Raw genomic sequence first — 13,081 nt, forward strand, 5'->3', positions numbered from 1 at the left:
CACCGCCAACTCTTGGGTTACTCTTTTACCAAAGAATAATGCAATTTACCGAATTTATAACGCCCCTACTGCTGAAAGGGCGAAAATGTTTTGTGTGACAGGGATTCACACTCGCGACCTTGAAATTATGAGTAGAGCGCCCTAACCACCTGGCCATGCCAGGCCCAAACATTCAATAAAACAGCAGGAAAGTTCCAGATCAGAAAGAAAATCTGATATTGTTTCTAAATTTGTAAAACTTTTTAACTGCAGCTCATTATTTGTAAGAAACATTATTGTAAATTGTGTTATTGTTTATATATTAAAATATACATACATATATATATATACTAAAAAACACAAACTGTGTTTATCAATATTACTAGCAAGTGTCGTAAATTGGATATGGACTTTTATTTAACTTCTAAATCTAAATTACAATTTAACTCAATTTCAAGCTATTTGAAATTGTAATATGTAGCAGAACCTTTGATGTTTATATCTGATTCTCATTCACTCTAATCCAACACCTTTATCTGACATAACATGTAGTTTAGATGTAATAGTTTTAAACTTAAATTTCTTTCTTTAACAACAACTGTTTCTTCCAAATTCTCTGCAATACATTTTGCGTATATTATATTTTTCGCCAAAGACAAAATACACTGTTTCGTTATTTAAAAAGGAGTACACAGTCGCGCATTTCATAAGGTTTACTGAATCAACTTCTGATATACAGGTTTTCCCAAAGCTGATTGTTATACCCTAAATGTCTATATAGAACATATTGTACGAACTATACTGTGCGAAGACATTCAATTTGGAGGACCGATAGGTTCTCTCCAATGTTCAGTGCCATTATCTAAAAAAATCTGAAAATAAACAGTAAAAGCAATATTAAAGTTCTCAAAGTTACAATGGCAATCGATTTTGGAGTACGCTGTATTTTTGGATGCTCAGCTAATAGTAAATTATCATTGGGATATCCTCTATTTTTAGGGCTCAACTGATAAATCCACTGATAACCACATCGCTTTTGATTGAGGTAAAACTTGCAGAGACGAAAAAATGAGTCAAATATGAGTCACAATTCTCTTTCTTAATATTTTCTTCTACTGCGCAGGTCTATAAACAGAACTCCATTCACTGTTATTGAAGAACTGTTTATCAAATTAAATGTTAATTAATATCTTTTCTCGCACCTTGCTATTCCCGCCAATTATTCTAAACTGCTGTGTTATCACGAGGCTGTTTTGTAAACAACTGTTATGGGGATAATTACTTTCATGCAGAACACCGTACCAAGGAATATTATTAATAATATATACATGCTTTAATGTACAATACCAATATAGGTTGTGAAATAAATTACAAAACTGATATATACTGGGTTTTATAGGCCTAAGAATGACCTTTTAAGGAAACTGATTAATTAACTAGTTTCTTGACAGTCTCTACACTTCCTTCAGAATAAGACTGCAATATGTCCAAAAAAGAATCCATCTAGAAAACGTAAAGAAAATTATGTCTACGATGTTGGTTAATAAATCCAGAGAAATCCCTTAAGATAGCGATATAAAACATCTTTCCACATTCTGATATCATCTACATTAGGAAAGATTCTATTTTTACTGATTTCTACCTTAATGTAAGAGCATCGCCTCTACTATTCTGATATACCATACCTTCTTGAGAAAACAATGGTTGATTGTTCTGAGCCGTATCAGATTCTTGTTTCTTTATTTAATGTGTGAGTAATCTCACATCGCACAGTGTGACTGATGACTTGTTTTACTGTCGCTAGGAGGCCAAGCAAAACAATAGCCACTAGATTGTATAATAATTATTTCTCTCTTGGGAGAGAGGTCTCTGCAGATAAGAGCCACTCTTCTCTACAGGACAATCACTCCTACTACAGCTTAGTTATTCGCGTGGAATTTGCCAAACACTTCATTTATTTTAATATGATCTGGATTATATATTTTTGTTATAAAACACTCTTTCCATAATTCTCGACTATACACCGTAAGGATCTTATTGTAATTTTGTGTTTATGACAAAGCTAGTAAGTCTAGCTATCGCCGTTTCTTAATTATAAAATATTGACCAGAAGGAAGGTGACCAGTTACCTGCACCGTACTACCCACCATCCATGCTTAGGAACTGACCGTCACTCTTATAACGCGCCCACAACTTAAGGTGTGGGAGCTTTTTATGATATTGTACGATTTCGAACCCTGTTCACCAACTGTTGAAATGAAGAGTAACATACAACACAAAAGATAAAGGAGGATCAGTACAGGCAGCGTATGTACTAATACATTAGAAACAATATACAGTCTTTACAGCGTATGTAATATATGTTACAAGTATTTCGTGAGCTAACATATGATGAAGTTGCTCTAATGGATAGTTATGTTCGGGACACGTGAGAAGACGTGAAGAATGTAAACGGTACTGACTCCTGATTTCTCCTAATTCTTCTTTACTCAATAGAAGATTTTGACCCTTTTATTTATTTTTTATTAGAATAAAGCAATAAACTATGAAGCAACTAGATTATGAAGAGTGGTTGGAATCTGTCACACATTGGAACTACTTTCCTAGAAATAAAAATTAAAGATAAATACGCACACATATATATGATTTATTCTGAAGATAAACAAGTGTATTTTTCGAATCAACCACATATCTGAAGAAGTCTCTCGACCCTGGAATTATCAATAGAAAGGTATAACGAAAGGATATGGTAAAAACAAAATTTGAGAAGTAAATAAAATGTTACCGAGAAAAGGTAGAAACGCGATAAAAATTCGAATCAAATCAAACGCAATCAGAGATACAAACAGTATAAGTCAATGTGTTGCAGTCCTAGTTAAGACTTTGAACGACTTCTAAACATTGATATCAGATTCAGGCGAATTAAATGAAATGGAGCTAACTAAGAAAAAAGAAAATTAATACAAAAAGTATGTATTCGCTTTTCCTCCTTGTAAGAATTTTTCCATTGTATAATGTATGACTGTTGAATATGTCTTGGTTCATGTTTTATGTTCTGAAGCATTATAGTGGAAATAAATTAATAAACTATGTTTATTTATTGTTTTCTTTTGTAAACTCAACATTGTACAGCAATTATACAGATAATGTTCTTCATTGTCTCTCTACACTTTGTTTGGAGAAAATAATCTACATATTATTAAATAAAAAAGGTATAAAACATAATTACTGCGAGGATTTCATGTTCTAACACTTAAGAAAAATAGTACACTGAGGACATTATATAGCATTGTAATGAATGTCTCACCTTTAATATTTAGACAATAAAGTTACATTAGATGATATAGCATTATAACGAACGTTTCACCTTTAATATTCAGACAATAAAAGTACACTAGTTGATATAATATAGCACTATAATAAACGTCTAACCTATACAACAGTCGGAAAATAAAGATACGATGATGAAACAATATATATTTTATTTCATGGTTAGCATTTTCTTGTGCCAAGACACCCTCTGCACCCTGGTGGCGTGAGTGCGCTTTAAGCACCGAGATGGCTAAATCTCGGTATTCAACCAGACAAGAGTAGTCCAAGCATTGACGGCAAAAAATATTGTATTTCTCTGCACTACAAGAAACAAGCTTATCTTTAACACCTAGATAAAACATAATGTTGGTTTGACACCTGAAACTATAGAGTAAAAACTAATGAATTATGCATTTGAATAACTACAGATGTTTATATTTTTCTTGTTTATTGGTTTATAAAGTTTGTTGTAAGAAATTAGTTTCATTTGAAAGTTACTTTTTGGTTCAAATCTACAAAGTTAGCTTACTTATGGTCAGAAGTTATTGATAAATAGAAACGAACAAGTGGCAAATCGTGTTTTAGTGAGTCAAAATATCATATGTGAACTAAAGGAAAGTCTTAATATTCATTGGTTAATTAACGTCAAACTATGATTGAAATGTGAAAATTTGAAATGCATATAAAAGATATATTTTGTATTTTTATGAGTCCGAACACCTAACATCTAACCCATAGAATTAAAAAAAAACATTAAGTACTAAAACAAGGAGATGAGTAGAATCTAGATGGTAACATAGGATCAGTTGGCGTAATCCGTTCGCCAAGTATATGAGGACAGTTTATGTGTTGTTGTTAAGCTCAAAGTTTCACAATCTACATCTGCGCTGTGTCCACTGCGAGGATCAAACCCTTAATACTAACATATATAAGCCATCAAGCTTATCGTTGAATTTTCTGTAGATATAGACAATAAACAGTAACATAAAGTTTGTACAAGTAATCCATGTATCACAGATAAGAAAAAACAGTTTATGCAAGAATGCACAATCATTGAAAGTGTCGCATGTGCTAGCACTAAAAATAAACTAGTGTTTGATCTAATATGGAATAACTAGTATGTGATATAACAAAAATCACGACTAGTGTCTCGTATGCTAACACTAGGAGCAAAGTACAATGTGTGATATAATAAATAACCACTATTAGTGTTTCGTGTGCTAACACTGAGGATAAAATACAGTGTGTGACATAACAAAGAATCTCTAAAAGTGTCTCGTGTGCTAAAACTAAGGATAAGGTACAGTGTGTGATATAATAAAGAACCACTATTAGTGTTTCGTGTGCTAACACTGAGGATAAGGTACAGTGTGTGATACAACGGAATTATCGAACAGATACTCGAAACATCATCATTTACTTCATAAAAAAATATAATTGGTAAGCTGTTTATCTTTATTGTTTTCTATGTCGCCTATTGCTTGTTTCGTAATTTTTACATAGTAACTTAAACATTTAACAAGTTGTCAGTGTACCTTGACCGTCATAATACTCAAATGTTTTCCCTAAGAATAAATGCTGGAAAGTTGGGTTATTTTACTGAAGAATGTTTATGTAGTGTATTATCGGCCTGTTATCCAGTTCGTTTGAGCATACTGACGAGAAGACGAAATTAGTGGGCTTGTTCCAAAATTGTTCCCACTGTCCCTATCTATTATCTAGCGAAACCACAGCCAAGGGAACGGGCTTGGAGAAATCAGCGTAAAAACGTGTAGCTTTCCAAATCCAATTATTCAGTGATCTTTGAGCCATGCTTACGTTATAAGAGTGACGGCCCCACTATTGGATCAGAAACTTGTATTCCTTCTATAACCTATCAGCTCAAGGCTGGGGAAAGCTAGCCCTTGTGTAACTTTTTGTGAAGATCCAAAACAAATAAAGAAATATCTGTACTATTTAATCCTAAACTATGTTGTATAGGTCAAATTACACCAGGCACAAAAACATTTCTCCTTTACTATAAAAAACACACAACTCGTTCTGAGTAATTTGACGAAATTAGTTCTCAAAATCATGTTGAGAATTATATATGTAAAAACGGCTCGTTTGGGTTGAGAAAATATTTTACGTAGAGGAGCGAACAACGTTTCGACCTTCTTCGGTCACCGTCAGGTTCATGTTGAGAATTGCTGATCACCTATCGGTTTCTAGTTATGTTAAAAATTATTCAAAATGTTCTTATATATCTTGTAAATTAGCAGTATTTCTTTAGTAACTTTATTTTATTCATTGAGAACTACATTTAAGAATGTTTAAATACAATACATATTAGCAATGAGTATAGTAATATTATTTTGTGAATATACATTCAGGCTATGTTCAAAGCTTTCATCATGGTTTTATATTTCTACTTTTTGTTAAACGTTATCTGTTTGACTTGTAAACAGAAAAGATAACAGAAAAAAAAAAGAAAACTTCATAGATGCATGAATGATAAGAACTGGCTTTAAATTCTTTTTACTTAATATTTTTAGATTGGCTCAGAGAGTGAGACAACCATGATGGACTTAGTCTCTTGTTGTCTTCCAAATCAGCACTCCGTATATGTATATATCAATCTCTACATATATTCATTTGAAGCCAGAATTGTCTGAGACTTTGAAAGGAAAACCAAAGTAAACGTTCATCTTATGAAAACATTATAATAAATCTAAATGAAGTGTGAATTCACATTTACAAATTACAAATAACGTATAAGAAAGAAAGATCAATTGTTTGAAATTAAGCACAAAGCTACACAATGGGCTTTCTGTGTTCTGCCCATCACGGGTATCAAAATCAAAATGCGGTTTTTAGCGATGTAAGTTCGCAGATATAACGCTGTGCCACTGGGAGAAGGGTAATCGAAAGCTTTCTTAACATTTAGTAAAGAACCTACAAAACTGAACTCAAAAATACAATAATTACAACGTGTAGAGTAGATAAGTGCTTATTTCAATAATTACAACGTTTAGAGAAGGAAACTACTGATTTCAATAATTACAACGTTTTGACCAACAGCATCGAGTCATGTATCTTTAAATTATTAAAAGGTGATTTCTGTTTTGATGTGGTTTATGAAAACAGGAAATTCGAAGTGTCGTTATTACATGCATATTTATAATTATAAAATGGACTGAATTATGGTTTAGTGCTAGCATAAGGGATGCGAAATGGAAGGCCCAAGGTCAAAAATGCGCTATTGCTCTAAACACGTTCTGCACTTTTAACCATGGGGCGTTGTAATTGTGGCAGTCAATTTCTCTGTTCGGTTATTAATTGTTACATAGTCTATCTGCACTATTTTTACCGCGTGGGATCGAAACCCGGATTTCAGCGTTATAGTGCTGGAAACTCATTGGTGGTCCAAATGGGTGCTTAGTTAAGTGTAACCACATAAACTGCGAGTGTTGCTGACCGTTGTTTCTAAACAAGAGATGGTTATGCTTAAAACTTGTGGTTTCTGGCATGATCGCTTAGTCCATATGTCACGTAAGGAAATCTCAGATTCAAGTACCAATTATCAATTATAAAAGCTTAGAATTGGATGAGAGTTAACTAACCTCCCTGAAAACCGAAAAATAACAAAAAACTTTCTAATTGGGTTACTAGAGAAATTTGCTTTCCAAATTATTTTACGTTCTATTATAAATGCCAAAGTAACGCATGGAAACATGAATCGGAACGCTACAATGAAGTGTTAAGAACACAGGCGCTCCTGCAAGCTTCTAATTATTGCGAAAAATATTTCTCTTTGTCGGTTGTAGTCTTATTAAACCTATTTGTTTGTCGGCTTTTGGCAGGTGTACTTGACATTTGTAGTATACTATAACATTTATCGACAACTATAATAGCCGGCCATCATCCCGAAAGGTTTATTGTTAACAATGTGCTCCATTTCACAGTTCTTATGTATAGTTAGGAAGTGCCGCTTAGCCCTAGCAGCGGCAACGGTGAAATTACAGAAGCTAGTTTCGAAACCCTGTTCCTTGAGCGCTTGTTAACGATGCTTCGGCTTTAAAATTGTTTTTGTGTTTGTATGTGTGTCACTCAGAAGAGAGACTATTTGCTTTCCACTTTTTCTATTAATTGAAATTAACTTTCAAACGATTCCTAAAGCCATTAGGAAAAAAAAAACCGAAAAATAAAGAAAGCGTGTAAAGAAAATAAGATAATAATTAAAATTATTGTGAATGTTTACATAAAATCTTATAAGAAATACTCTAAAAAAAACACATGGAAACTACTGATGTGGTTGTTGGTATTTCTCCCTGTGAGTTGGAAAGACATTCCGCCTTAGATCCAATAGAAAATTTCGCTGAATTTTACTAAACGTATTGGCCTGGCATGGCCTAGCGCGTTAAGGCGTGCGCTTCGTAATCTGAAGGTCGCGCGTTCGCGCCCGAGTCGCGCCAAACATGCTCGTCCTCCCAGCCGTGGGGGCGTTATAATGTTACTGTCAATCCCACTATTCGTTGTAAAAGAGTAGCTCAAGAGTTGGCGGTGGGTGGTGATGACTAGCTGCCTTCCCTCTAGTCTTACACTACTAAATTAGGGACGGCTAGCACAGATAGCCCTCGAGTAGCTTTGTGCGAAATTCCAAAAACAAAAAAAAAACAACTAAACGTATATTTAGAGTTAGTACTTAGGCATACGATGGCCTAACAGTGAAGAAGAGGGTGGCTTACTGTTTAGCGTAAGTGTGTGTCAAAGGTTCGAGTCCGCGATATATCGCTGAATACTCTCTACACTTTTAGCTGTGAAAACATTTTAAAAGTAATAACTAAAACATCTGTGTGAGCGCGATGTGCTGTTGACTGGTTGCCTCTCCTCTTGTCAACAGTTCTAAATTGGAGTTGAGTATATTTGAATTTTGGAGTTTTTAACACATAAGGTGTCATTCACAATGAAAACACCAATTACTCCTACTTGAACTCTCTACAATTTTAGTTTTATTGATGCTTAACTGAGTCTCCTCAATAACTGGTGATTTAATTGACTCGAAATACAATGATGAGCACTGAATATATTACACTTGATTGAAACATATTTAGTTCTCCGAAAGGGGGCCAAAGACTTCCTGGAGGAGCTACCTGTTTTAACCATTTGCGCCATTATACTGTAGTGTATTGTCTGTCTGTCTGTCAGTAAACACTAAAATGAGGTCACATAAGGGACGCTTAACGTTACAGTTTGTTCTGTCGTGACATAAGTAAAACGCGCCAATGCCAAGAATCTCAAAAAGGATTATACATATCTAGGCTGCAACCTAACATAACACATGAACTTCAGAAACGGAAGTACATTCAACTTTAATAGACTTTAGCTGTTTACAGGTCTCCATATATCTTACATGCGAATTAAACTTACTTGTTTTGATGGACTTGAGATCTTTATAGATCTCTGAATATCCCACACACGAATGAAAACTCACTTGTTTAAATGGACATTAGACGTTTACAGCTCTCCAAAAATCTTACATACGAATAAAACTTGCTTATTTTAATGGATTTTAGGCTTTCTATAATATATGCAGGAGACTGTTTCTTAAATGTTAAAATACGTTTTGTTTTCGTTTTCCCAAAAGTTTATTGTTTGAAATCATAAATAATAATACAATTGACATAGAAAGGTCACTGAACTCAAATATGTTTTTCTTAAGGGTCATACGCAAATCATGTCACTAAAATTATTCAAAACACATGTATATATCATTACTTTGAATTTCACAAAATATTTTGATTTGTTTGAATGAACATCACCTCAACGAAATGAGCTACAACACGACTGGTTTTAAATACATGATAGACTCGATTTTGTTTGTTATCTATATAATTTTTTTATTTATTTCAACCTTTCGTTTATGCCCAATGAAAGCTTTCAAAAACTGAAATCTTATATCTTGATGCTATTTTTCTACTCTTCACTTTGCATCTTAAAACAACAAATGACAGAAACATCAGAGAACAGTAAAATCCCCATAGAATAGTTCTCGGTGAATCTGTCGATCACAACGGGTTGTTCAAGAATTGTTTTTTTCGATCAAATCTCTCGGCTGTTGGTAAGTTATTCTCATATCATGCCAATTGCCGTGCTAAACACTGGGCATAGCAAGGGACCGGTAAGCACGTATTGTAGATATTTCAGATGTAATAGCAAGGAATCATAGTTTGATCGTATAATAACCCCGTTTCTTCGATCGCTTTCTTGCAGGTGTGATATGTGAGATGTTTCCCGATTCTAGGATTCATTCCTTACGATATTTCGGTTTTCTGAGACGTTCTTCTTTATTCGTTGGGTTTAGCACAGAGTTACTCTAGGGCTTTCTGTGTTGGCAATCCTAAATTTTGAAGCAAGATGTAGGCAGACAGTAATACTATCCATCGTCAACTTTTACGCTACTCTGGTTAGACTCGATTATCACCACGATTCACTACAGTTTGAAAGTGTCAGATGCGATTTTTTTAGGACCATAACGAAATACGAACTCTAGAACCTCAGTCCCACTGTCCAAAACATTAACCCTTCTCACTTGTTGATTTACAACGCAAAAATCCGGAGTTAGATTCCCCTCAGTGGAAAGTGTGCAGATACGCTATTGTGCAGTTTTGCACTCAAAACTCGACAATAAACAATACAATATCTAGATCGTTAACCATTGGGCCGAGTTTGACCCAACATCCCCATCTTTCTCGAGAAGCTTGTGCTTTTAGAGACTTTATTAAAAATAAAACTTCTTTCTTAAGAGTCTCTCACTTAGCCCCTTAGCCCAAGCTCTTTAGGTTGAAGATTTCAGTTCTAGTATAATAATTAAAAGCGAATTGTTTACAGGTGGTTTTATTTTAAAATTATCAAAAACTATAATGGTAAATGTTTATGAGGTAAGATACAAAGTAAGTTTAGACTTCAACCACTTTATCAAAACAGCCTTAATAAATGGTTGTGCAGAATAAATCTTTTCTCTATTGATTTAAGTCGAATACCATTAAATGCTGTGTATAATTTTATATTCGTTTCAATTCAGAGATTCCAAATCGTCCAGTTTTCATAATTCATACTTCCGTTATACATACTTAAAATGTGCAAGAGAAGTAATACCGCAACCATTGAGCAACAGAATGAAATCGAGTGTAGCCTAGCGGTTAACGTTTCGGGCTGAGGATCGATTGACAAGTTTATACCGCCCACTATTTCATTCAAACAAAGTTAATTGGTCATGCTTGCATACCGGAACTTCTTTGTTGCTTTCTTAATAAAATGTTCAGTGTAAGTTATCTAGGTATTTGTTTGTACGGCTAAGTTCTGGAGTATCTATGGCTTCTATGTTTTATATGTTAGAGTTGGTGAGTTTTTTAACGTATTGAAATATAGCATTTAATTTTTAAGTACATATTCAAATTTTATATTTGATATAAGTAAGATTACATAGAGCAAATCATGTATATGTAGGATTACATGGAGCAAATCATATATAAGTTAGATTACATAGAGCAAGTCATATATACGTTGGATTACATACAGCAAGCCATGTATAAGTAAGATTAGAGAGAGCAAGTTATGTTAGTTGGATTACATATAGCAAGTTATATATAGATAGAATTACATATAGCAAGTCATGTTTAAGTAAGATTATATAGAACAAGTTATGTATAAGTAGGATTAGATGCAGATAAATTTCGGAGCCTTTCATAAATTATCCATGTGTATTATAAATCTGAAAGTAAACTTTAATTACGTTGTCTTATAACGAAACAATAGTTAAGGACAACTTGTAGAAGCTGTAATACTCACTCTAACAAAAAGTTGTCATTCTATTTTAAAACCTCTTGTAAGTCAAATAATGTAAAAAGTTACACAAGGAAGGTGCCAAGTGATAAACATTACCTCAATCCTTTCTCTTGGAGCTCGAAGAAGTTCTTAGGAATTTGTCTAGAGTATCACATTAATTACTATTAAGTTTAAAGCTATCACTAAATGGTTTCCTCCAGTAACGTCACCAAATATGAGCAGCTTTAACTAGCATATCCGTACTGCCCTAAATAAACTAAGCACGCGGATCGCTGAAAGCTAATTAGAATTTCCATCATACGACGTTGCTTGCATGCATTTTTTTCGATAAATGGTTTGTGTTCTGACCCTCAACTCCAACTGGAAAGGTTACAGACTTCTGTGGTGGCAGAGATACAGTTCCTGGAATGTCTCTTGAACAGTAAGTTGACTTTTAATTTAAATATAAAGTAATTTAAAGTCATATGTATGAAAACAACGAACATTCCACATATCCTATCTTCAATCTTTTATGTATGAAAACAACGAACATTCCACATATCCTATCTTCAATCTTTTCAATCGTTTTCCCTTTTAAACGTTCAAGGTCTTAAAACGAAACATTGCGAGTTTTACTCTTTTTGTTTTAACTTTGTAAAATAGTTTGATCTTTAACGCAAAGAGCAAAGAGGTAAAACGACATGTCAGCTGACGATACTTAAACGTGTTGCATTTTTACTTACTCCGTTTACCTTAGGCCTAATATAGTTTGATGGTCATGGCGCTTGAGTTGCAAGTCGCAAATTTAAATTTCCCTCACCAAATACGTTCGATCTTTCAGCCCTGATGTGACAGTCAATTCAACTTTTCGTTTGTAAAAAAAGTAGTCCAAGAATTAGCACTGGGTGGTGCTGGCTAGTTGCGTTCCCTATATTCTGTTTCTTATACATTAAGGGTGAGTGGCGTAGTCAGCCCTCAGAGTAATTTTAAGCGAAATTCAAACCAAACTGTCTTCTTTATTTAATTCTGTTTAACCTACAGTACTTTCAATTAAAAACATCAAAAGAGAATTATCATAGACTTTGATACAAAAGCACAGAAAACAAAGCGTCTATTTTGACCCATAGTACATCACGTGTTTTGAATGCTAAAGAAAAATACTGCTTTTGTCAATGAAAACAAAATAAAAGACAATCAACAGTTGTTTCATATTCTCAGAATGTTTATACTTCAGACTAATTCTGTACAAAAAATTAGATATAGTTTTTAGACAGGCGTGATACAAAAGTGTTCAAAAAACGAATTTTATAGACTTTAAACTTCTATGTTAATTAAGACACAAATAATGTAAACGATGAAATCAGTTATTACACCAAAAATACAAAGTATAACAGTAGTGAAGGTTCATAAAAAACGTATGGTTTTCATATCAAGAATTTAAAGATTTTCATTCTCAATAGCATTCGGTTTTCTAATGATATAATTAAAATAATCATACATGCTATTTTTTTTACTTAAAGTTTAAATCCTGAACTGAAATTTTCAGTTCCACATCACAAAAAGATTTTGCCTAATCTGTCATTACCTTCATAAATCGGGGTCAGTTTTCCTTCTCTCCATAAAAGTATGCATTTAAATTTTAGGATATAAAAAGCATGTTCTATGACTTGTTTTTTTTAAGAGCAAAATTCCACAATGATCTATCTTCATTGTGGCCACTGCAAAAATCGAGTTATTAGTCTATAAGCTTACCACTGGGCTGCCAGGGGCCAGTTTGTATGAACATCGTAAAAAATACGAAATACAAAAGTGTTTAACTTAAAAGACTGGTACAATCAAGTGCTAAGGTGCAAAATAACCACAGAAATAAATGGATTTTTAAATAAGTATATATATATATTGATTATTTTATATTACAGTACTGGCATATGGAATCTTAATACAACGTTCCAGTCATCTTATACTTTTCTTGTTTGCATCAAAC

The 13,081-nt window shown here is 33.5% G+C and overlaps 1 protein-coding gene across 3 annotated transcripts in view; it reads left to right on the forward strand.

The window, feature by feature from the left end:
- LOC143258461 (uncharacterized) overlaps window positions 1–13,081 on the forward strand; it is a 79,461-nt gene that overhangs the window by 13,326 nt on the left and 53,054 nt on the right. The window contains exon 1 of one of the 3 annotated variants that reach the window (XM_076517471.1): window positions 11,442–11,539. The exons of the other annotated variants lie outside the window; for them this stretch is intronic. The gene's annotated coding sequence lies outside the window, so the exon portion shown is untranslated. Of the gene's footprint in view, window positions 1–11,441; window positions 11,540–13,081 lie in introns of those variants that run through there. 3 annotated transcript variants of the gene reach the window in all.

This window comes from Tachypleus tridentatus, chromosome 8 (genome assembly GCF_004210375.1).
Source record: "Tachypleus tridentatus isolate NWPU-2018 chromosome 8, ASM421037v1, whole genome shotgun sequence".
NCBI lineage: Eukaryota > Metazoa > Arthropoda > Merostomata > Xiphosura > Limulidae > Tachypleus > Tachypleus tridentatus.